Raw genomic sequence first — 22,232 nt, forward strand, 5'->3', positions numbered from 1 at the left:
GAGGGAGAGAGGAAGGGAGGGAGGGAGGAAGGGAGGGAGGGAGGGAGGGAGGGAAGGAAGGGAAGGAAGGAAGGAAGAAAATAAATGTATGATCAGATTTGTGGTAGTTTCTTATAGCAGTAAAAGGAAACTAATACAATGGCATAGGAAGACATGGTTAGTCTTCCAAAGGATCAGATTTAAAAAGGAGAGAGTAGTTGGCTTGCTAAAAGTGGTAAAGAAGTGGGTATTGGTTTGGGCTGCTGTAATTAAATACCACAGACTGTGAAGCTGAAACATTTATTCCTCATAGGCCTGGAAGCTGGGAAGTCCAAAACCAAGGTGCTGGCAGATGTAGTGTCTGGTGAGGGCCCTCATCCTGGCTTGCAGAGAACCCTTGTGTCTCTTCCTCTTCTTCCCAGGGCACCGTCCCATCATGGGGACTCTATCCTTGCAAACTCCTAAAGCAACCCCCAACCCCTGAAACAAAGTCCCACCACTAAATACCTTGATACCGGGGATCAGGGCTTTGACACACAAATGGAGAACAGGGCACAAACCTTCAGTCTTATAGAATATGGTTGTGTTCTCTTGGAGCTCCACTGGCCACACTCAGGATAAGCAACCAATTCAGACTGTTCATTCATCTTTATTCTGGATATTAAATGGTAAGGGAATATGGCAAAACATTATATTCCCATGCTCAGTGAACTGATGACCTACTAAAGAAGAGGGAAAAAATGGCCAAGAGCTCTCATTCTGTGATTTTCACAGCTTTCAGTGGCCATCTAGTGAATATATCTAATGCACAGCTTTTTGACCTGGACACTCTTGGAATGGACTCAAGATCCATTAACCTCCAGAAATAATATGCCTAGTCCTCAGAGTGCTTTTCTGGGGAAATGGATCCATAGATTTAGACTATCAAAAGGGTATGGAATTATAATCTAAAAGTTCAGAAAATTTGTAAAACATGAGAAGTATTATAGAAAAAAGATCAAAACATTATAATAGATATTTCAGGAATGGTCCAATCATTTATGATTTACTTGATGAAACTCCAAAGAAGAAAACTGAACCAGATCTCAGGGTACTACCATTCATGTTCAGGGACATTTGATATTTGCTAAATCATATAAAAGGGTCATTTACAATGAGTTCTGTTAAACATATTTTCCCTTTTCTTCTGAGTCAGTATACATGTGCCACTCCCCAGTTTACACAATGCTTTCTCAATCTTACCTACACCTCCAGCAACTGCCTTATTTATAAAAAAAAAAAAAGCTCCATGAAAAGAGCTAAAATGGCTATCTTCATTTCCTCTCCTTCTAATCCTTTATGAACCCATTCCAGTTCCCAAACCTCCCTTACCACAGTTGCCAATGACCTCCACATAACATCATCCTAAAGTCAATTCTTTTTATTTTTTGGACATCTTTATTATTTTATTTATTTTTATATGTGGTGCTGAAGATTGAGCCCAATGCCTCACATGTGCTAGGCAAGCGCTCTACCACTGAGCCACAACCCCAGCCCCCTAAAGTCAATTCTTAAACACTAAGCAACTTGTGAAAAGTGACACTTCTTCTCCACCTGCTTACTCCCTACTGTACTCACATCTGCTTTTTGGCTCCTTTCTCAGGCACCTACTTAGACAACCCATCAGAAGAGTTCCCATTTTCACATTTTCAACTCAATCCCTCAGCCCCCACCCCTCAAGCTTTATATTTCCTCTTAGCACTCACCACCGCTGCACCTGCTGTCTGTTGCCCCCATTACAAAATAAGCTCCTTGAAGGCAGAATCTGTTTCTTTTACTGCTGTATCTCCAGAGCCTGGCATATGAGAGGCTCTTGAAAATATCTGTTGGATGAATGAATATCACACTTCGTGGAACTGTGTGAAAATGGCCCAGCTGTACAACAGGAAAGAGATAACAAATTAAGGGTATGTCTGCCTGTTGAGTCCATTCCCAGCACAGGCTGCCTTCTACCACTCAAGGTTCCAGCAACTGCCACACCACAGTGAGGGTTAAGTAGGATGGGAAGTGTGTGTGTGACGGAATGTCAGTTAAGAACTCACTGCAGTCTTGCTGCTTCCTGCCACCCATGGTTCTGATAAAAGGCACAGATAATAATCACATGTGCATGCACACAGACTTGAGTAACCTGCCGCCAGGCTGTGGTATGCAGCAGGTGTGAAGGGATCTGTTTCAGTTGCCACTTAGGCCCTGACAGTACTGGGGACAGGATGAGGGCCAGCCTTTGTCCCCATGCTAAACCAAGACATGTTAGGCTAGAACAACCTGCAGTTTCTCTTCATGCTACCAACCAGAGCAGGCAGGGCCTCTCCATCTACTCTCCTACACACACACACACACACACACACACACACACCTGCCCAGAAACATGGAAGAGAGGCCAACATCAGATGACCTGGGCTTACTATCCCAGACTGGGGTTGGCAAGGGACCCAGCAGCCATTTCCAGAACAGTGGAAACTTCTAAATACATCAGCAGTCTGATAACTTTCCTTCTTCAAAAACTTTTTTTGTCATGGACATTTTTTAAACAATCAAAAAAAAACAGATATAATGAGCTCCTAGGTACTCATTACCCAGTTTCAAAATCAACTCAGGGTCATTCCTGTCTTGTATTTCCCTGGGGTGTCCATGTCTTGGTTTGCCAGGACAATCCAGGTTTAAGATTGTCCTGGTGTAATTAATAGCTCCCTCTTTCAATCTCAAATGTGTCTGAGCTTGAATGATAAATTACATAGTCATCTGATCTTCACCCCACCCACTCCCCCTGCACCAGATTATTCTGAAGCAAATTCTAGACACAATATAAGTCTACCCATAAATAATTCAGGGTATGATGGCAAAGATTTAAATACAAGCTCACACCCTTTAGACACCAACTTATGGGAACACTGTGCACCTTTCTCTAAACACTCTTGCTGTGGGTTCTCATATCTCATAAACAAAGGGATGGGCAGCCTGGAATGGCTATGTGTTTGTATGTGGACCGTCCATATACACCCTGTAGTCTGGTGGCCTGATCTCAACTTATGGCCCGAACTGGTACATATGTGGAGAAGCCAAAATCATGCTCATGCCAGTCTGACTCCACTGTTTCACCTACCACTACCCCACACTGCCTCCAAACAGGGTCTAGAAACAGTCACGGACACAAGATAGCCAAACAGACCCCAGCCATCATGGCTCATTTTATATGTGGATGTAGAAGGAACAGCATGTTTGAACAATTCAAAGTGAATGAACTCAAAACTCAAATCAACATACAAGAGAATAAAATCCCAAACTTTACTGCCCACTGAATGGCCTCCTGTAAAATTCCAGAGCCAAGCTGAAAGCTGGGACATTCCTAACACACAGGAGAAAATGGGGAGAAACAGGACATTGTCATATCTTCTGAGTCCCTAGAGGAGATGACCTAGAAAGTTTGCTATGGTCCTATAGTCCCATTTCTGGGTTATTTCCCAGAGAAAAAGCCTCATACAAGGCAATCAGAAGACAGGAGAGGATGTTTGCCACAGTATCATGTCACGTGGCCCAGAAGAGACCTATGAGGAATGAGCACGTGTCAGGCAGAACACACATGCTATGAAACAGTGCAGTGGACACCCCCACCCTCAACACCAGCAGCAGGCACAAGCCATGTACACACAGAATGGATCTAAAAACAATATTGAATAAAATAAAGAGAAAAAAGAAGAAACAATTGGTAGAACCACGGCATTTTTTTGAGTTAAAAACATGCACACAACTAACTAAAATTCTAAGCAAAAACACAAAAAATCCACGTACACACATAAAGTGACAATCCAAAAACACACCAGTAGAATACATATCAAATGCACTCATACAGTGAGCTATGAAGGAGAGGGAACAGAGAACTGGAATATAGGGAACAAATCAATGTACGAATGACCAAGAAAGCAGCCTTGCTCAGTTCAATGACAGCATATCACAAAACAAACACTATCAAACCTGTGCACTACAGGGAGGTTCAAAGAGGAAAACGGAAAAAGGGGGGGGGTTCGTTATTAAAAACAACCCCAATTGTGAAAAGAAGACTGACCTAAAATTTTTTAATGCTGGAAAACTGGTTGGTAAGTGGTCCAGGACATGGGAGGCAGAGGGGAGGAGAACTGAAAATGGATGCCTCACTCCTCATATAAAGACAAAGAGAAGGCGAGAAGGTGACCCTCCTGTGGCTTACATGCGGGAGTGGTGTGATGACTGGCTGCCTTTTGGGTACATCACTGGACCAACACAGTACCTGCATCTCAGAGGTGAACTAGAGGGGCTTCAGTAGTCCCCTCAGAGCAACACCTCCCCTCATAGTGAGGGCCTAGGATTGCTGGTCACAGGATCATCTGCTTCCATTTATATGATCCATGTCACAGCTAGTTACACTTCTTACCTATAGAAGGAGAGGGTTCAAAAATGACAGTCTATACTTATAATTGCCTCCTGCTGTAACACTCAATACTTGCAGAAGTGTATCTGTATGTCCTACAACATAGCTAATCCTATGTACTAAACTATGTTAGTGTACAATTTTGTGCACACATCATTGTTTCTAGTCACTGGACATGAAGGCTAAATCCTTTACTGCCTGGTATGTCCCAGGCTCTGAGCTAGACTCTAAACAGCACAGAAAAATATTCAGCATAGAAAGATATCCTTCATGGAGCTTCAAATCTGATGGAAGACACAGAGAAGTAAACAGGCAATAGTACTATCTCATAATCAGCACTATGATAGGGACAAGACAAGGTGCCAAATGGAACTAGGAGTGGGACTCACACTGAAGGTTTTGGGCTCAGGTGGCAGTGACAGCAGGCAGGCTTCTTGTAAGAAGGAAAGTCTAATTTGAGACTAAAGGATAAGCAAAAGTCAGCCAGCCTTGGAATGATGAAGAGTCTGTTCTTTCAAAGAACTGAAAGAGGATCAGTGTGGTTGGATCAGAAAGGTAGACAACAAAACGTACAGTATTTTCTAAAAAAACGGTCTCAGGACTGTTCCCAGTCACATGTGCACTTCCAGAACTTTGCCATTCCTTATCAAGTGCTGCAGCCTGTTTCCCCTTCCTTTGAATCTGAGTGGGCTTGGGGCTTTCTGACCAACAGAGTACAGGCTGAAATGCTATGACCTATGAGGCTAGGCCATGAAAAGCATACAGCTGCTGCCCAGCCTTCTTGCCCTGAGAAGCTACCCACCATGCTGTGAGGAAACTCAGACCACAAGGAGAGGGCACCCATCAACAGTTAGGCTGACAGCCTTTGCTGAGGTCTCTGCAGAGAGCCAGGCTTATGAGAGAATGAGCTGTCAAAAGACACCAGTGTCCCAGTGTCCAGTTTTCAGCTGAGGTCCCAGACATCGTGAAGCAGAGACAAGCTGCTCCTGAAGTGCCCTGTGCAAATACCTGACACACAGAATCCATGAGCACAAGAAACATTTGTTGTATGCTGCTAAATTTTGGGACATTTTGTTATGCAGCCCCAGTACAAGAACCAATAGAAAAAACGTGGTCTATTCATGTAATAGAAACTAAGGCTAATGAAAGGTCTACAGCACTATGTCATGATATGGACGGCTGAGAGAAGGAGGCAGGGTGAAGGAGGCAGACCTGCAATTATATACTATTTGATTCTATCTACTTAAAAGTACAAAAATAGTCTACACAGTTACAAGGACAGAAGAGCAGTCACTCACTACTAGGGCAGAGAGAGGGAAAGGGCATAGGGGATTGTCTTATGATATGGTTTACACAGAGGTGTTGAGTTTGTGAAAATTCATCAAGATGTGTATTTATAATGTAGTATAAGCACTTATTTCAATTAATAGGTTTCCTTTTATAAAATGTTGACAGGTAGAGTGGCAAAAAGTGGAAGCTAAAGAGGCTAAGTAGGGACCAGATTTGATAGGGCCTGGGTTAACTACATTGAGGATCTGGGTACATCATTCCAGAAACATTGCACACTGTTGAAAGATTCTGAGATAGTTTATATTTAATACCATTCTGGCCATAGTGCAGTAAGTTAATGTTAGGATCTGGAAACTTGTAGAGCAGTTAGGAGATTGCTATGGTCATTCAGGCTATTGGTAGTGTGAATGGAGAAAAGTAGGCCTCATTGCCCTGTCAACCCCTGGTAATACTACTGAGGTTCTAAGCTGACTGCTCAATTAGCCATTGGGGACTCAGAATCCAGAAGGGACATCTGGTAGACCTGACTCTGAACTATTATTTATAATAATCACTGAGTTTTATTGTTGTTGTTATTGTTTTGTGGTACTAGTGATTGAATCGAGGGGTGTTTTACCATTAAACTACATCCCAGCCCTTCAATTTTTTATTGTGAGACAGAGTCTTGCTAAGTTGCCCAGGCTGGCATTGAACTTAATGATCCTCTTGCCTTAGCCTCCCGAGTTGCTGGGATTTTAGGCGTGTTCTACCATTCCCTTCTCTGATTATTGATTTTTTTGCCATCCTCCAATAATTTGTACTCATCCCTGGTAGAAAATTATATGGATTAAAAAGATCTTTAAATGGTTTGTTCTCTGGGAGTTGCTATTAGCTTCAAGGGGAATGGGAATATGGATATAGTTAACAATGATGTTCAAGTATGTGGTTTAGGGAATTAGGTAAATGGTTTTGATGGAGATGGGAATTCTTGAAGAAGGATGGGTTCCTGGAAAGGGAGCAAGAAAGATGATGGTCCAGTTTTGAACAAACTAAGTTTGAGGAATGTTACAGACAGGCATGCAAGTGGAAATATCTGGTTTATCTAGTGTACTGAACAGAAGCCTGGAGGAATGATCTGAACTAGAAGTAAATGATTCAGCAGCCTGGGGACCAGATAAGCCCAGTCTAGAAAAATGTATAAGGATATATCTGAGTCTGAGCTCTGAGGGAAGGTAACACTTTAGGGACCACACTTGAACAGAAGTGCAAAGATAATGGCTGTGGGAAGGAAATCAACAAGAGCGGCTAAGAACAATTACATAGAACATAAGAACAGTACATAGCAGAAGGGGCAAGAGGGTGTAAAGAACCTGAAACAAATAATGTTCCTAAAGTGTAGATGTCTATGTGTAGAACAGCTCTTCTTTTCTCCTTCTCCTCCTTCTTTTTAGCTGTAAAAAAATCATCAAACTAAGATCTTTAAAATCATAAACCAGGGTTAGAGTTGTGGCTCAGTGATAGAGCACTTGCCTAGCATGTGAGAGGCCCTGGGTTTGATTCTCAGCACTGCATATAAATATATGAATAAAATAAAGGTCCATCAACTAAAAAAGAAAATATATATATAAAGATCACGAATCAATTAATTCTGTTCACACCTCTGGCTAGAGAGCAGCAGAAAATACCATCTTTCCTACTTTACTGGGACCCACTGGTGGTTCTTCTCAGGCATCAGCTTGATTCCATCCACTTGCTAAATGAAATGGAGAGCTGAGGGGACAAAGTGAATCTTCACCTTTTTTTTTTAATGCACCCAAAATTACTAAATGAGGTAGATTCAGGCATACTTTTTGGAAGAGGGAAAAGGCTCAGACAAATAAGAATACAGATATAGGATGAAAAGGGAAGTACATTCTCTAGCATTGATCAACAGGGCCATATCTGAAGCTTGGATTAGGGTGGTTATGTTTTGTGTCCTGGAAGGGGATAAGCCACAACTGCACAAGTCATGAGGGAGCTTGCTGTACAGACACCAGCACTCAGCTCCACTCACTGTGGCAGCCAGAGGCACAACCCTCGTACATACCCGGGACAGACTTACTCAAAAGGTCATAGTACAAATCAGAATCTCTGGATCTGGAAGTGCTTGAGTTGGCAAATACTTGAGTTTCACTTTAAAAGGCAAAATCAATCTACTAGAAAATCTGTAGGAAAAGAACAGCAGTGTGGATTAGAACCCATCTTGGTCTACTAGAAAGGGTCTGGTCACACCAGTGCAACTGCCCACACAGACTCAGAGCCTGGATGGCTGGCAGAGCCCCTGCTTTTTCCCTACTGGAGGGGGCATAGCGCTCCAGTCACTAAAGCAAACAGTAGAGTGTGCATATGCACCAATTTTGCCTGTCATTTTCCTCTTGCCAAAGGCTTTCCTGCAGCACTGTTCTCTTGGGAAACACACATCAGCACCCACAGCTCTAAACTTTGAGACTCATTCCGTACCCCCATCCTATGTAGTAAAAGTTTTATTTAAAAAGTATATTTCTGGACTAAAATGTTTACATAGCAAGACTTAAAAAAAAAAGGGAAAAAACCAGGACTGGGGGTCTAGCTCAGTAGTAGAGCACTTGCCTAGCATGTATAAGGCCCTGGGATTGATCTGAAAAAAACATAAGTGAGCCGGGCACAGTGGCACATACCTATTATCAATAGCTGCTTGGGAAACTGAGGCAAAAGGATCGCAAATTTGACCTGGGTAAGTTAGCAAGGCCCTGTCTCAAAATAAAAAATAAAAAGGCCTGGGGAAATAGTTCAGTAGTAGGCTCTCAGTTCAAAAGAGAAAAGATGTGTGTTTGGGAGCGGGGGAAGCAAGATCATGTCATCTACATTATTTTATTATACTATTTTTTTGTGGTGCTGAAACCAAATCCAATGCCTTGGGAATGTTAAGCAGGTACTCTATCGCTAAGCTATCCCAACCCTTATCTGTTATTTGAAATCTGCTTTTTTTTTTTTAAATTTAAAAATATTCTTTCTTTCCATGGAAATATTACAATCTCCCTCATATCTTTTAAGAAACAGTTATATAGTATGCTATTATCTGAAGATATAATTTATTTAACTAATTTCCTACAGACAGACACTGAGGCTATTTCCAGTTTTTTTTGTTTTTTTTTAGTATCAGAAACAACATAGCAATTAGTATTTGGGCACTTGTCCAGTTTCATCCTTTGGGTAAATTCCATTAAAAAAATAATAAATACTTAGGACACAGATACTTTATAACAACAAAAATTACAACTACAGGGGCTGGGGATGTGGCTCAAGCGGTAGCGCGCTCGCCTGGCATGCGTGCGGCCCGGGTTCAATCCTCAGCACCACATACCAACAAAAGATGTTGTGTCCGCCGAGAACTAAAAAATAAATATTAAAAAAATTATCTCTCTCTCTCTCTCTTTAAAAAAAAATTACAACTACAAAAGTAATTCATGTTTTGATTTAAAAAAGAAGAAAATCAAGCTGTATTCAAAAGTACAAAAGAAAAAGAAAAATTCTCCCTCCCCATCTCATTCCTGTCTCCAATTCACTTAGCTCCCTATAGGTAAGAACAGCATCTTTTATAACCCACCCAGGACATAGGTATCTTCCTCTGGTGCTACTAGATCCCCTTTCTTAGAGTCCATGTTTTCCCCTTTCTCAATTTACTCTGTCATTAGAAGAGAGTGCATCCTCCAGGGGCTTCCTGTAAAAGGGTAAGTCTTAATTTTAAGCCCTTGTGCTGAGCCCTTGCAGACTTTAATCTCCCCTCACATGTACACAGGTGGGGGCTGGCTACCTGGTGGTTTTACAGCAAGGTAACAGGAGTCAGGCTGTTCTCTGCCCACCTGTTTTTATCCTCTGGTATCAGGGACTGGTTTAATCACATTCAGCAGGCCTTAGCACACTGGTCTGAGCAAGGTCTTTTTGTCTTCTCATCTGTTTCCTTTCAGCCCTGAGAGCTGTCCCCACTCTCTGGCCCTAGAGACCCTCTGCTCCATAAGCGACCACTACAATGTTCTTATTTGCATCCTTCAGTTTGTAGGTGTGCTTGCAAAATGTGGATTGACATTTTGAGTATGTGACTTTTTCATTTTTTGCCTTTTATTGGATCATTCCCATCAGCAAACAAATAGGAAATGTTTTCTCTTGCCCTTGTGTTCCCTGATGGCTAACCCCCACTTCTTTGCATCATTTCTTTTCCCCCAATCCAACTTCAGCCAGACTTGTTCTCACTGCTAGACTCTGTGCTACTAAGCCTAGCTATACACTTCTGTTCTTCCTGGTAGCACTGGTCTGGCCATCGCCACACCCGCCTCTTTGACATATGGTCTTACCTGGCTCCCCTGATGCGCTCTGTGTTCTGCTCTTAGCTTACTGGTGGGCTGCTCCTTTGTCTCCAATTTTGTTTCCTCCTCATCCTCTCAACTCCACTCATCATGGCCTCAAGGCTTAGTTTAAGACCCTCTATTTCCTTCTTTTATACTTTCTTCCTTCTGAGTTTCCAGGCTTTAAATGCCATCTGTGTGTTTGCCTTGGGTGTGTTATAAGAAGTGCTTCACTGCTCTTGTAACACAGATATCCTACATTTTCTTACTGTTTATGGTCCTCTATCAGTCAACTTTGTATCTTTACAAGGGAAAGATCTGGAAGCCACCATCTTAACCAAACAATCAAACTTAACTGAACTGATGATGGGATAACCTATGTTGGTGATATTTCCTCTCATTATACAACGTGAAGTTCGTAGCAACATCTTTATTCTTGCACAAAATGCTTAAACTGAAATACAGTCGAGGCTTTAGACTTAAATTCCAGTTTATAAAGAAATACAGGGGATAGAAGAACACAGTAAATGATACTCTGAGGAAACAGAAAATTCAGAACAAGGGACAGTCAATAAATCAATCAGTTTGGTCTTTATAAGAAGGCAGTGTCACTTGGAAAAGCATGTGCATGCATGCCCACCCATGTAGGGTAGGGGATGGTGCTCTGGATTAAAAAAAAGAAAGAAAGAAACAAGACAACCAAATGTAATGTATGAACATTGGCTAGATTTTGGCTCAATCATGTTATCTAAAGAAAGGAATTTTTGGTTTTTGGTCTACCTAAAGTCAAATCTCCCTCAGAGGTCTAAGCAGAGAGGGAACAGGATTAGGACTTGTATAGGATTTAGCACTGTCCCAGAAGCTCCCCCTCTGAAAAGAAACTGGTTCTCTGCCTATGACCCCTGAGCTCTGCTTCAGAAGTCTTTCTGTGTATGTTTCCATCTGCCCATGAGATTGTTCATTAGGGCAGTGAGGATGTTTACTTTATTTTGAATTTTCATTTACTTTTTTTTTGGTACCAGGGGTTGAACTCAGGAACACTTGAACATTAAACCACATCCCCAGCCCTACTCTGTATTTTATTTAGAGACAAGGTCTCACTGAGTTGCTTAGCACTTCACTGTTGCTGAGGCTGGCTTTGAACTCACAATTCTCCTATCTCATTCTCCCAAGCCACTGGGATTACAGATTTGTGCCAGGCTTCATTTACTTTTTTAAAAAAAATATTTATTTTTTAGTGTTAGGTGGACACAATATCTTTATTTTTTATTTTTATGTGGTGCTGAGGATCGAACCCAGCGTCCCGCGCATGCCAGGCGAGCGCGCTACCGCTTGAGCCACATCCCCAGCCCTTCATTTACTTTAATAGCAGATATTTAATAATGTTCACTAAGCATTATTGTTCTATAAATAATAAAAAATGTTCATTAAACATGTTGAATGGGAAAAACATTTTGGGGATAATGGGGAAAACTGAAAATCAACTATTAGATATTATAGAATTAGTTAATTTTAAAAATTGTGACCTTAATATTGTGATTCTGTTGGAAATATTTTTTAAAAATATTTTTTATTTATTGATTGACCTTTATTTATTTATTTATTTATATGTGGTGCTGAGAATCGAACCCTTGGCTCACAAATGCTAGGTAAGCACTCTACCAACTGAGCCCAGCCCCAGCCCTGGAAACATCCTTTTTTCTGATGAAATATCTATATGCAAGTAGCAATAGATACAGAGTGGCACAATGTTTGCAACTTATTTCAAATGGTTCAACATAAACAAGAAGCACACACAACCACATACATACACATGTACATAAACATATAGCAAAATGTCAGTAAGTGTTTAATTCAAGTGATGGATATATGGGTATCCATTATCCTATTTTTAAGATTTTTTCTGAAATATTTCTAAGTTCTTATAACACTTTTTCCAAAAAAATTATAGAGTGTTATGATATTTACATTAAAAGGGATATTACATTAAGAAGCCTCACCTCAGCTCAAGTTTGCTACCATTTGAGTTTTGAAAATGAACACGCTTTTCAAGAACTTTCTGGATTTCAGATTTGTAAATAAGGGACGGTGGATATGGAATTAATTTTACAATATTACCATTCTCATTTAGGTCTTTCACCCTTCTAGATAGAGTCTACCATCGTGTGAGATCCTGGTTATGTTTTTCCATCTAATAAGTCAATTCTCCCAACATTGTCTACTAAGCAATCCATCCTTTTCCACTGGTTTCTGGTACTCTTTATAATGCATTCAGTTCCCACATGAACACATGTGTAAGCTCTTTATTCCGTTTCATTTGTCCACTACTTGTTCCTGCAGCTACCACTCTGGTGTTGACATCATGGTTTGCCAGCTTATAACATGCCACATACCAGTGCAAAAGACCCCCTTTTCTCTTTTCTCTAAAGGATGACCTAGTTAATTCAAATACATTTAAAAATAAAAGTTCTTAAAAAAATTAGAATTCTGAAGGGAATTGAACTTAAAGCACACTGTTATTTCCCAAAGACAGCTATATCAATATCTATCTCATCCCACATGACCTCCTTGAAATGTGACACCAGTATTTCTCTATCAAGAGATGGGCTCTGGTCAGGCACAGTGGCACATGTCTGTAATACAGCAGCTTGGGAGGCTGAGACAGGAGGATTACAAGTTCAAAGCCAGTCTCAGCAACGGTGAGACACCAAGCATCTCAGTGAGATACTGTCTCTAAATAAAATATGAAATAGGGCTGAGGATGTGGCTCAGTGGTTGAGTTCAATCCCTAATACCTGCACCACCCGCCAAAAAGAGATGGACTTTATGATCTCTTCTCCCTAGAGTGATCTTTGTACCTCTCTCAACCAGAACAGGGGAGAGGTGATTCTGTGTGACTTCCAAGGTGAGTGCAAAAAAGCAAAGCAACTTCCACCTGGTTTTCTTGGGGACATCAGTCCTGGGATCCCTGAAAGGTAATAAGTCTAAGTGCAGCTACTTGAAGGAACTGTACTGGAGATATCACATGAAAAACTTACACAGAAACAGAGATACCAGAAGAGCCCCCAGGGCTGAGCACGAGTCATGTAAGTGAAAAAGTCTTTGAGATGGTGACAGCCATAACTCCCATATGACTGCAATCTCATGAAAGGCTTCAAAAGCCAAAAAATGCCCAGGGGAGCTATTTCCAAATTCCTGGCTTACAAAAATTGAGAGATAATTATTATTGTTGGTTTAAATTATTAAGTAGAAAATATTTGTTACTTCATAGTTATTGAAATAGCACCAAATTTATAAATCTGCATGGAAGGAAGATTAAAATCTTTACAATACTTGATCTCACGCAAGAATACAGAATGTCAGGCCATTTATTTAGATCTCATATAGGTTCTGCATATTTTTGTTTAACTTAATATCAGAAACTTTATAGTGCCTTTTGCTATTATTTTATTTCTTGTTTTCTAGTTGATTATTGCAGGCATAGATAAATGCAACTTGATTTGATAGATATATCTTGTATCTGACTATAACATATGAAAACAAAAAGTACTGCTGGGTGCAGTGACCCACACCTATAATCCCACCTACTTGGGAGGCAGGAAGATCAAAAGTTTGAGTCTAGCCTCAGCAACTCAGTGAGGCCCTGTCTCAAAACAAAAAATAAAACAGGGCTGGAGATGTAGCTCAGTGGTAGGGCACTTGCCTAGCATTTGCAAAGCCTTGGGTTTAATTTCCAGTACCACAGCCTTCTCTCCAGCAAAAAAGGAAAAAGAAAAGAGAAAGAAAAAGTTTTATGTCATCCTTTTTAATTCTCACCTTTACTTTTTCTTTCTTTAACCTAATGGTCAGTACCTCCACTGCTATGTTTCATAAAAGTAAGTTCTTCTATTAAATATAAAGCTTGGTTTAGGATATATATATCCAGTGTGTTTCCCTTTAATCCAGTGTGTTTCCCCTTATTATTATTTTATTGAGAATTTTAAACATAAAATGGTATTGAATTCATTGAATCTGTTTTTTGAATCAATCAATTGAAATAATGATATTTTTACCTCCTTGGGCTAATGATGTTATATACAGGGTTTCCAGTATTGCATCGTCCTTATGTTTTGGGGGAAAATAGTAATTGATGTGATGTGTTTGTCCTTATTCAATGCACTATTGTATTGGTTGAATGATCCATTTTGGATTTTTGTAATAAAAGTATTAGGAATCTTTTTCATTCATGATCAAACATTTGTATCTACAGGACTTTTCTTTGTAATGTTCCCCTTCAAACAAAGAATCCCTCAAACTCTGGTCTCTACCTTTGAACTTCTGGAACCCAATAAGCCTCACCAGAAGTAGAGAGATGTCCAGCTGACCCTCCTCCCTGTAGTTTGGTATCTCCTCCCCCTTCCACTCAGGCCTCTGGAGACCTGGCCTCCTAATCGCTGCAGGGAGGAGGCTGAAGGATAGTCACCTGATGGCTTTCTTATATAAACTTTCAAATAGTTGCCTTGTCCCAAGACTAACAACGCTTTCATTAATAATTGGTGGGGCTGGGCGGCCTGTAAACCCAGTAGTCGGGAGGTGGAGGTAGGAGGATTATGAGTTTGAAGCCAGACTCAAGAATTTAGCAAAGTGTTAAGTAACTCAGTGAGACTCTGACTCTAATAAAACACAAAATAGGGCTAAGGATGTGGTTCAGTGGTTGAGGGCCCCCGAGTTCAATCCCTGTTACTCCTACCCCCAAAAACCAAAATTGGTGGAATGTCTATATGACAAACTATTAAGTAGCATCCCCACATTCCAAAAAAAAAAAAGTTGGTAAAACTTCTGTACACTAATTTGTCCACATGTTGAATTACCACACCACAAATGCAAGCTGCAGAACACCACAGAGAGTGAGACACCCTGAGAAAACAAAGAAACTCATACATGCTTGCATGAGCATAAGCAAGGAAATGCTTTCAAAGACAGACCCACATTGCCTTTTGGGGCTACCTAATCACCTTCAGGAAGGGAGACTACAGTGGAAGAAGGGACATGACTTTTTATTTTAGATGCTCTATGCTGCTTCATTTTGTGATAATGAACTCCAGTTACCTTCATAATTACACAGCTAAAAAAAATCATTCCTCCCCCAACTCCTGCACTCCCTAATCTCAACCCTAAGCATCTTCAGGATAATTGAGATCTGAGCTAAAAGTCATAATGGTTGGGTCTGCTACTAAGAAGACAATAACCAAAACAGTCTGAGCCAGGACACATGGCTCTAGGGAAGACAGTGAGAGAGTCTGCTGTGAGTAGTAGTAATCTAGGGAAATCTCTACCTAAGGGAACTGCTAACACCGATGCCCACCCTGTAGCATGTCAGGCTGTCCCACTGGCTCTAGCACAGGAGCCATGGCTGCAGGAGCAGCCCAGTGTCTCAGCTGGCAGGATGCACTAGATTGAGAAGTGAACAGTGTCCCCCAGGCTTTCTTATTATCTTTGCTCTCCCCTTCCCTGTTTTCAGCTCTAGCTATCTACATCATCAAATGTAATACAATTACCAAGGTAAGAGGATTGGTAATTTCTCGCTCAGTGAAAGCCATTCCTTTTCCTTACTGGAGAGCACAAGAACACTGAGTGAGGGCCACAGGAACATGTTTGGTGTCCAGTGAGACAGATGAGTGAGATACACCTGCTTGGTCCCATGTTCTATCAGTCTGAGTTAGGTGAACTCTGCATTCCCATACAACCAGGTCTGCAACCCAGTGCCCACTTTTTGCTGGGCTCTCTGAAGGGCACAGCCAGACAGCACACGTGTTGCCCAGGGAGCTTGCACACTGAGCTGGGCCAGGCTGGGCACTCAATCCTTCCAAAAAGCCTCTTTGGCTCTCACCAATGCATGACTTGTGGGGTGCCAAGAATTGCAAGAATAGCCGAGAGCAGCCAGAAAATCTCTCTGTTCTCTCTCCACAGCAGCTCTGAGTCTGCTGCTCATTTAGTTTTTCCATCCACCCAGGAGGACAGTGGGAGGGGAGGAGTAAAGCAGTGGGAAGAAAAATGTAAGAAGCAGTCACATCTCTAGAGTCGCTCCTATGTGCCACGCTGGTTCTGGGTGCTTTATCTGTGTTACTGCATTAAATCTGAACATCTCTTTTCCAGATGAGGAAATCAAGGCACAGGGAAGTGAAGTTAGGACAGCTATGAGAGACTGAACCCCAACCAAGCAGGCTGACCTTAGGACAACAGGGACAGAAATGTACAGAGGAGGGGCGGGAGTTGTAGCTCAGTAGTAGAGCACTTGCCTCATGCGTGAGGCTCTGAGTTCAACCCTCAACATCACATAAAAAAAAAATAATAAATAAATAAATAAAGACATGAATAAAACAAACCAAAACTTAGACTTGTTCCTTGTTTTCAATCAAGGGTACCACAATTGAGTTTTGGTTTAAAATCAGGCCCTCTGCTGGGCATACTGGCATACATCTGTAATCCTAGCAGCTCAGGAGACTGAGGCAGGAGGATCTCAAGTTCAAAGCCAGTCTCAGTGACTTGGCGAGACCATGTCTCAAAATATAAGAGCTGAGGATGTGGCTCAGCGGATAAGCACCCCTTGGATTCAATCCCTGGTATAAATAAAATAAAACCAGGCCCTCAAATATTAGTTAATGGAGGTAGGGGAGAAGTTTCTAGGAATAGTAATGCTACATTCCTTGAGTAATCTAGAAATACACAAGAACTATTAAGAAATACTGGGAGTTCTGCATTTTAACAAAAGTCCTAAGCCAGGAGACCAGCTCCAATCCTTTTCTAGATACATCTAGCCAGAAGGAGACAGATGCACACAGGGAAGTCATAGCCAACCCAGGAAGCTAATTTCCTTCCTTCAACTGTTGGACAAAGGCAGGGACTACTCTATGCCTGGAGTTTTCTCCGTTCTCTTTCTTTCTCTGCTAAGAGTGGGTCCTTTGTTAAACCAATGACCCAAGTGCAAGGGAAGGTCAACCCAAGGATCTTTGGTAAACTTCCCTTTGAGAGGACCCACACCAAGAGAGAAATACCACAATTCCTAACTTTGAATCTTAAGCCTTAAAACTGGAAGGAAAATTAGAGGCATAAGGCATTCTTCTCACTTTACAGGTGAAAAATGGAGACAAGGGCTAAAGATCTGTTCGGAGTCACATGAGTTGTTAGGGACAGACTCTAGATGAGAATGTGCATGCCCTCAGCTCCTTGTTTGGTCCCTTTTCTACTACTCCACCCAGGAGCAAGCTGGAACTCTGCTCTGTGGAAGCACTGGCGCAGTTCTCCCGCCCTGATAGCAAGGAGAGCTTTCAGTGAGGTCTAGACAGTGGATTTAGGGGGTTAGACACATTCTGGAGGTGAGCAGATTTCAGCCTGGATTGGAATGGAAGGAAGGCCAGTTCCAGTCAGACAGCTGGGTTTTGCCTGGTTTTACTTCCACCTTATTCCTCTGACCCCCACCCCGCTACAGAATTCACAACAGTGTTTAGCATTTGCCGTGAATGAGTGTGCGCATTATATAGCTTCAAAAAACCATATGGTAATATTCCATTTAAAAATGAATGAAGGGGCCTGGGGATGTGGCTCAAGCAGTAACACACTCACCTGGCAAGTGTGGGGCACTGGATTCGATCCTCAGCACCATATAAAAATAAAAAATAAAGATGTTGTGTCCACAAAAAACTGAAAAAAATAAATATTAAAAAATTCTCTCTCTCTCTCTTCTCTTCTCTCAAAAAAAAATGAATGAAGGGATTATGGCAGACAACATGCTAGTAGTTTTCAGTGTCCAGTGATGCAGTTTGCGAAGTTTGATTGTTTCTGACACTGGTCTCGAATTCATAATCCTCCTGCCTCAGCAAACTAGTGATGTCCTAAGCAATTTAGACTCTGCCTCACAAATTAGATAGATAGATAGATAGATAGATAGATAGATAGATAGATAGAGCTGGTGATGTGGCTCAGTGTTTAAGTGCCTTTTTATTCAATCCCCCAGAATGGCGCCTGGGGTCAGTCTGCCAGGGTTTTAAGACAAGGTGTCATCATACATTCAGGGACATGGAACAGTCTTGTATTGGTTTTGGCCAGTAGTTGTTAATTGATTAACTTTCCTTATCTTGTCTCCCCCCTCCAGAGCTTGTAATTAAATTCAGAACATCTTGAAATTTTTTTTTAATATTTTCGTTTTAGTTGTAGATGAACACATACCTTTAATTTATTTATTTATTTTTATGTGGTGCTGAGGATAAAACCCAGTGCCTCACATGTGCTAGGCAAGCGCTCTACTGTTGAGAGCCACAGCCGAAGGGGCCCCAGCAAACTTCCAGCTGCCGGCTGATGATTGGCTCACAGCGGCCCCAGCAACATCTAGCTGATTGGCTCCTCTGCGGTGATGCTCATTGGGCTGTTTCCCTGCCCTTTCAGACCACGGAGCTGCTCATTGGGGGACTTTTTTTTGGCTCCGCCCACGTGACCCAGCCAATAGGCCTCAAGAGCAGGAGGATTGTGGGAGGGGGAGAGAAGCTTGTGGGGGAGAGAGAGGCTTGTGGAAAGCCGGTGGTGGCAGTTGAGGCTCTGAGGATTTTTCCTGAGAGGCTGTTTTGTTTGGCGTGTGTGGTTCTAAAAATAAAGTTAGTTTCTTTTGACAAGTGGCTTCTGATTGTGCCCAGCCAGACTGCGGCATTACTGAGCCACAACTCTAGCCCAGAATTGTCTTTTAACACATGTAGACTGTTAACCCCATAAGATTCCTCTTCATTCCTCCTCTGTGCTGGGTGCAGCCAGGCCCTCTGGACCCCTCTCTTAGGACCCAGTGCTGCACTCCTGCCACCCACACTTCACCTCCATTATTACAGTGGCCAGGAGCACAGACATTCTCACAAAGAGATTAAAGAACAGCAGTAACAGTCATCTTGCCATAGGTGCCAAGGGGGACTGATATCGGGTGTCCCAGCTTATCCTGGGTGCCCTACCACTGCTAATATGAAGATGACAAAGTGAAGTAAACTCAGGGACACATGGCCAAAACTGCTGTAGAAATGTCAAGACTGGCTCTGTGTTCACACTGTCACTCAACCCTTTTAATTGACTTTCTGATAAACAATTCATCTCACTTCACAGTTCTCAACTTTAGCAAAATGTCAGACCCCAAGCCACTGAAGATGGAAAGTTCTCAGTTGCTTTCAGCACCTCAAGAGGCTGGTGCTGTGGAGAGGTGCTGGCTCTGACATTCTGACCTCCCAGGGATGTGGGTTATGCTGTCCTGGGAGACACTCCAAGGTACACCTCTGATGCCTTTAAACACAGAGGTTCTAATCATGTTATTACAAATGAGCTAGAACAGGTTTGTCAAAGTGAGTTCTTTAAACTCTTTGAAATCTTTTGAAGTTATTAAACAGTCATTTGTTTAGACTTTTTAATACAGCATAACAGCAAGAATTTTCAGCAAGAACAGATATTTTCTCGTTGACACTCTGTCAAGTCAAAAGTGTAACCCAATTTTACATTGCTCTGAGATTAATTTGAGGGAAACACAATTCAAACCAGAATATTCCATCTTCTCAGCAGCAGGCCCTAGGGAAGGGAACTTCTCCCAGCACTACTACACTGAGGCCAATTGTCAGTAAAAGGCCTCAGCCAGGTCAGAAGCTGACACACAGCAGCTGCCTCCTGGCTGGTGGCAAGAAGATGAATTCTGTGAAGAACACTGGCGGAGTTGTAGTTATACTAGAGTGTACAGATCAATTGAGAAGAGCTATACTTTTAATGTCTTCTTCCCTGAGTGACTTCTGACTAAGCTATTTCACACACACACACAAAAAAATCACATCATGAAATTGCCAGGAAGAGTAACAGATCTACACTGCAGGGTCTAAATTCATCAGCGCCCCCTGAAAGAAGTCACGTGGGTGGCATTATTGAGATCTTTACTCCTCATTTTTTAGCCTCTCTTCACACAGTTAAGAAACTCAGTACCCTCAAAGCATAGAGGAGAAATGAGGAGATGCCCTCAAAAGCCTTTCCTCAAACTCATGGTCCAACCAAGATCAAAAGCCAGGGTTATCGAATCCTCCAAATGTTAGGGCTTCCTGAGTCTGGCATGCTAGGGTAAATTTCATGGTGCTCGAGCTCAAATGTATAGACAAATGTAATTCCTCACCCCTGCTACAGGCAAAGGGGACTGCCATATCACTTTGGTCTGGTGAAAGTAAGTTGAAGTTCTTCCACATTTTCTACAATAGAGAGAGGAGCCTCATACTTTGGTCTGTACCAAATAATCAAACCAAGATGTCTAGTCATATAACCCTAACCCAAACTGTCTAGTTCCCTAACTTTGTAAATGCAAAAGAATAAAGGGAGAAATGAGATGAAGGAACAAGGGAACACAAAGAATACGTCTTCCAAAGATCAAAACAAACAAGGCCAGCCTAGAGGAGAGAGGAGCGGGACCAAATTCATCAGCTTAAGACCTCCAGTCCTCTTTGAAATTGATTCATGCAATTTCCAACCATTACAGGTAGAAGAAAACCCTCAAACTTTTGGCTCCAAATACTTCTCTGCTCACATTAGAAATGGAAGGATCAAATAAGACCTGAGAGCAAACTTTAAGAGACTGAAGTCTTTTGATGGCATAAAAACTGGTTCCTAGGAGATCTGAGCCATTTCACCACAAACAAACAAAAAGGCCGTAGTTTTCTCTGATACCCCCACAGTATCAGAGATTTATTATGCTTGATCTTGATGTATTATGCTATTCTTTCTGAAATTCTGCAGCTACTTGGTGCCAAGCCTGCAACACAGGGAAGGGTAGCAGCAGTGTCTGTGAGTAGTCCTAATGCCTATCTGAAATAGTTCATTCAGTAGGCAGGGAGGTTTGGGACACTAACAGAGCTTCCTCCACCACTCACACATTGAAGAGATCAAGGCCACAGTCTAGTCATTTATATTCAAATAGGAAAATCTCAGCTGGTGGCAGCCCCTTGCATGGAAAACATTTGGCATAGCTCAGAAACAGCCCAAAGGAAATCAATGTAGTCAAACATTCTCAACTAAGGCCTACAGAAGATCCAGAACATCTCTTATGCCATGAGACCTGATTTATTTAAAGAGGTGAGGGAAAGGACCAGAGATTGTGGAACAACCGCCTGGATCCAACCAGCAGTGTAGGCATTAAGTACTACCATCAACCGTACCACCTGATCTCTTAGTCTCCCCTGGGATTGGCTTACCAAAATCAATTCAAACAACTCTTCCCAAAGCAATGTGTTGAGATTTGCTGCTCACTCCTGCTCAAGTATTCACATGAAGAGCTGAGATACCCACTGTTCAGAAAGGGTCTGATTCCTCTTACCCTACTATGGTAATCATTTCCCATTTCTCTCACTCTTCTGGGAGGCCTTGGTCATTCTCTTTCCCCTCAGTTCCTGCTGCCTGCAGTAATGCAGGGCCAGCAGTTTTGGGGTAATAATCCATGGACTTAACTGTCAACTCTTGTGTTCTTTCAAAGTGTCCCTTGCAAACAAAGCTACTGAAAGCCAAAAAAAAGAAAAAGTTGCACATCATGGATGAGAACAGCTCACCTAATGGGGATGTAGTAGGCTAATATCAGATCTAATGGGGAGGTGGGGGGAGTGGGGTAAGGTAGTGGGGAGCTTGCACATTAGAATGTTTGTAGGATGAGAAGAGGCAGAATAAAGGTCTTCTCTCAGGTCCCTGTTTGTTGAGGGGCTTTGCAATGGCCCTGGCCCTACACTTCTCCATACATAGACTACCATGTACAGATAAAGCAGACAGAGAGAATCAATTTCACTACCTTTCTTGCAAAGCAGCTGCTGGTGACAACCCTGAGGTCAGGAAAATGGAATGTCTCATTTGTTTATGAAGTTTTAATTTTCACCTGTAAAACTAGAGCCTGTCTTTGGATTCAAAAGTGAAAGGGATCCAGAGAAAGCACATGACAGAACAGAAAGAATCTGGTCCTTCTCCTGTCCTGCTAAGGGAAGGCTGTTTAACCTCCGAACTTAAGAAGCTTTTCTTCATTAAGCAATTCTCAATCCAGGACCAAATTAATTCATTAAAAAAAAAAAAAAACCCTCCAGGTGTTGCTCAAACCTATGATTCTTGCAGAGCAAACAAGAAAACAAAACTTGGGCTGGGGCTGAGGCTCAATGATAGAGTGCTCT

The 22,232-nt window shown here is 41.9% G+C and overlaps 2 protein-coding genes across 5 annotated transcripts in view; one reads left to right on the forward strand and one right to left on the reverse strand.

Moving 5' to 3' along the window:
- The window catches only part of Znrf1 (zinc and ring finger 1), a 101,894-nt gene that overhangs the window by 30,885 nt on the left and 48,777 nt on the right, over positions 1-22,232 (reverse strand). The window lies entirely within an intron of this gene.
- Wdr59 (WD repeat domain 59) overlaps positions 12,966-22,232 on the forward strand; it is a 147,489-nt gene continuing 138,222 nt past the window's right edge. The window contains exon 1 of the mRNA XM_048792421.1: positions 12,966-13,139. The gene's annotated coding sequence lies outside the window, so the exon portion shown is untranslated. The remainder of the gene's footprint in view (positions 13,140-22,232) is intronic.

This window comes from Marmota marmota, unplaced genomic scaffold (assembly GCF_001458135.2).
Source record: "Marmota marmota marmota unplaced genomic scaffold, marMar, whole genome shotgun sequence".
In the NCBI taxonomy this organism is placed as follows: domain Eukaryota; kingdom Metazoa; phylum Chordata; class Mammalia; order Rodentia; family Sciuridae; genus Marmota; species Marmota marmota.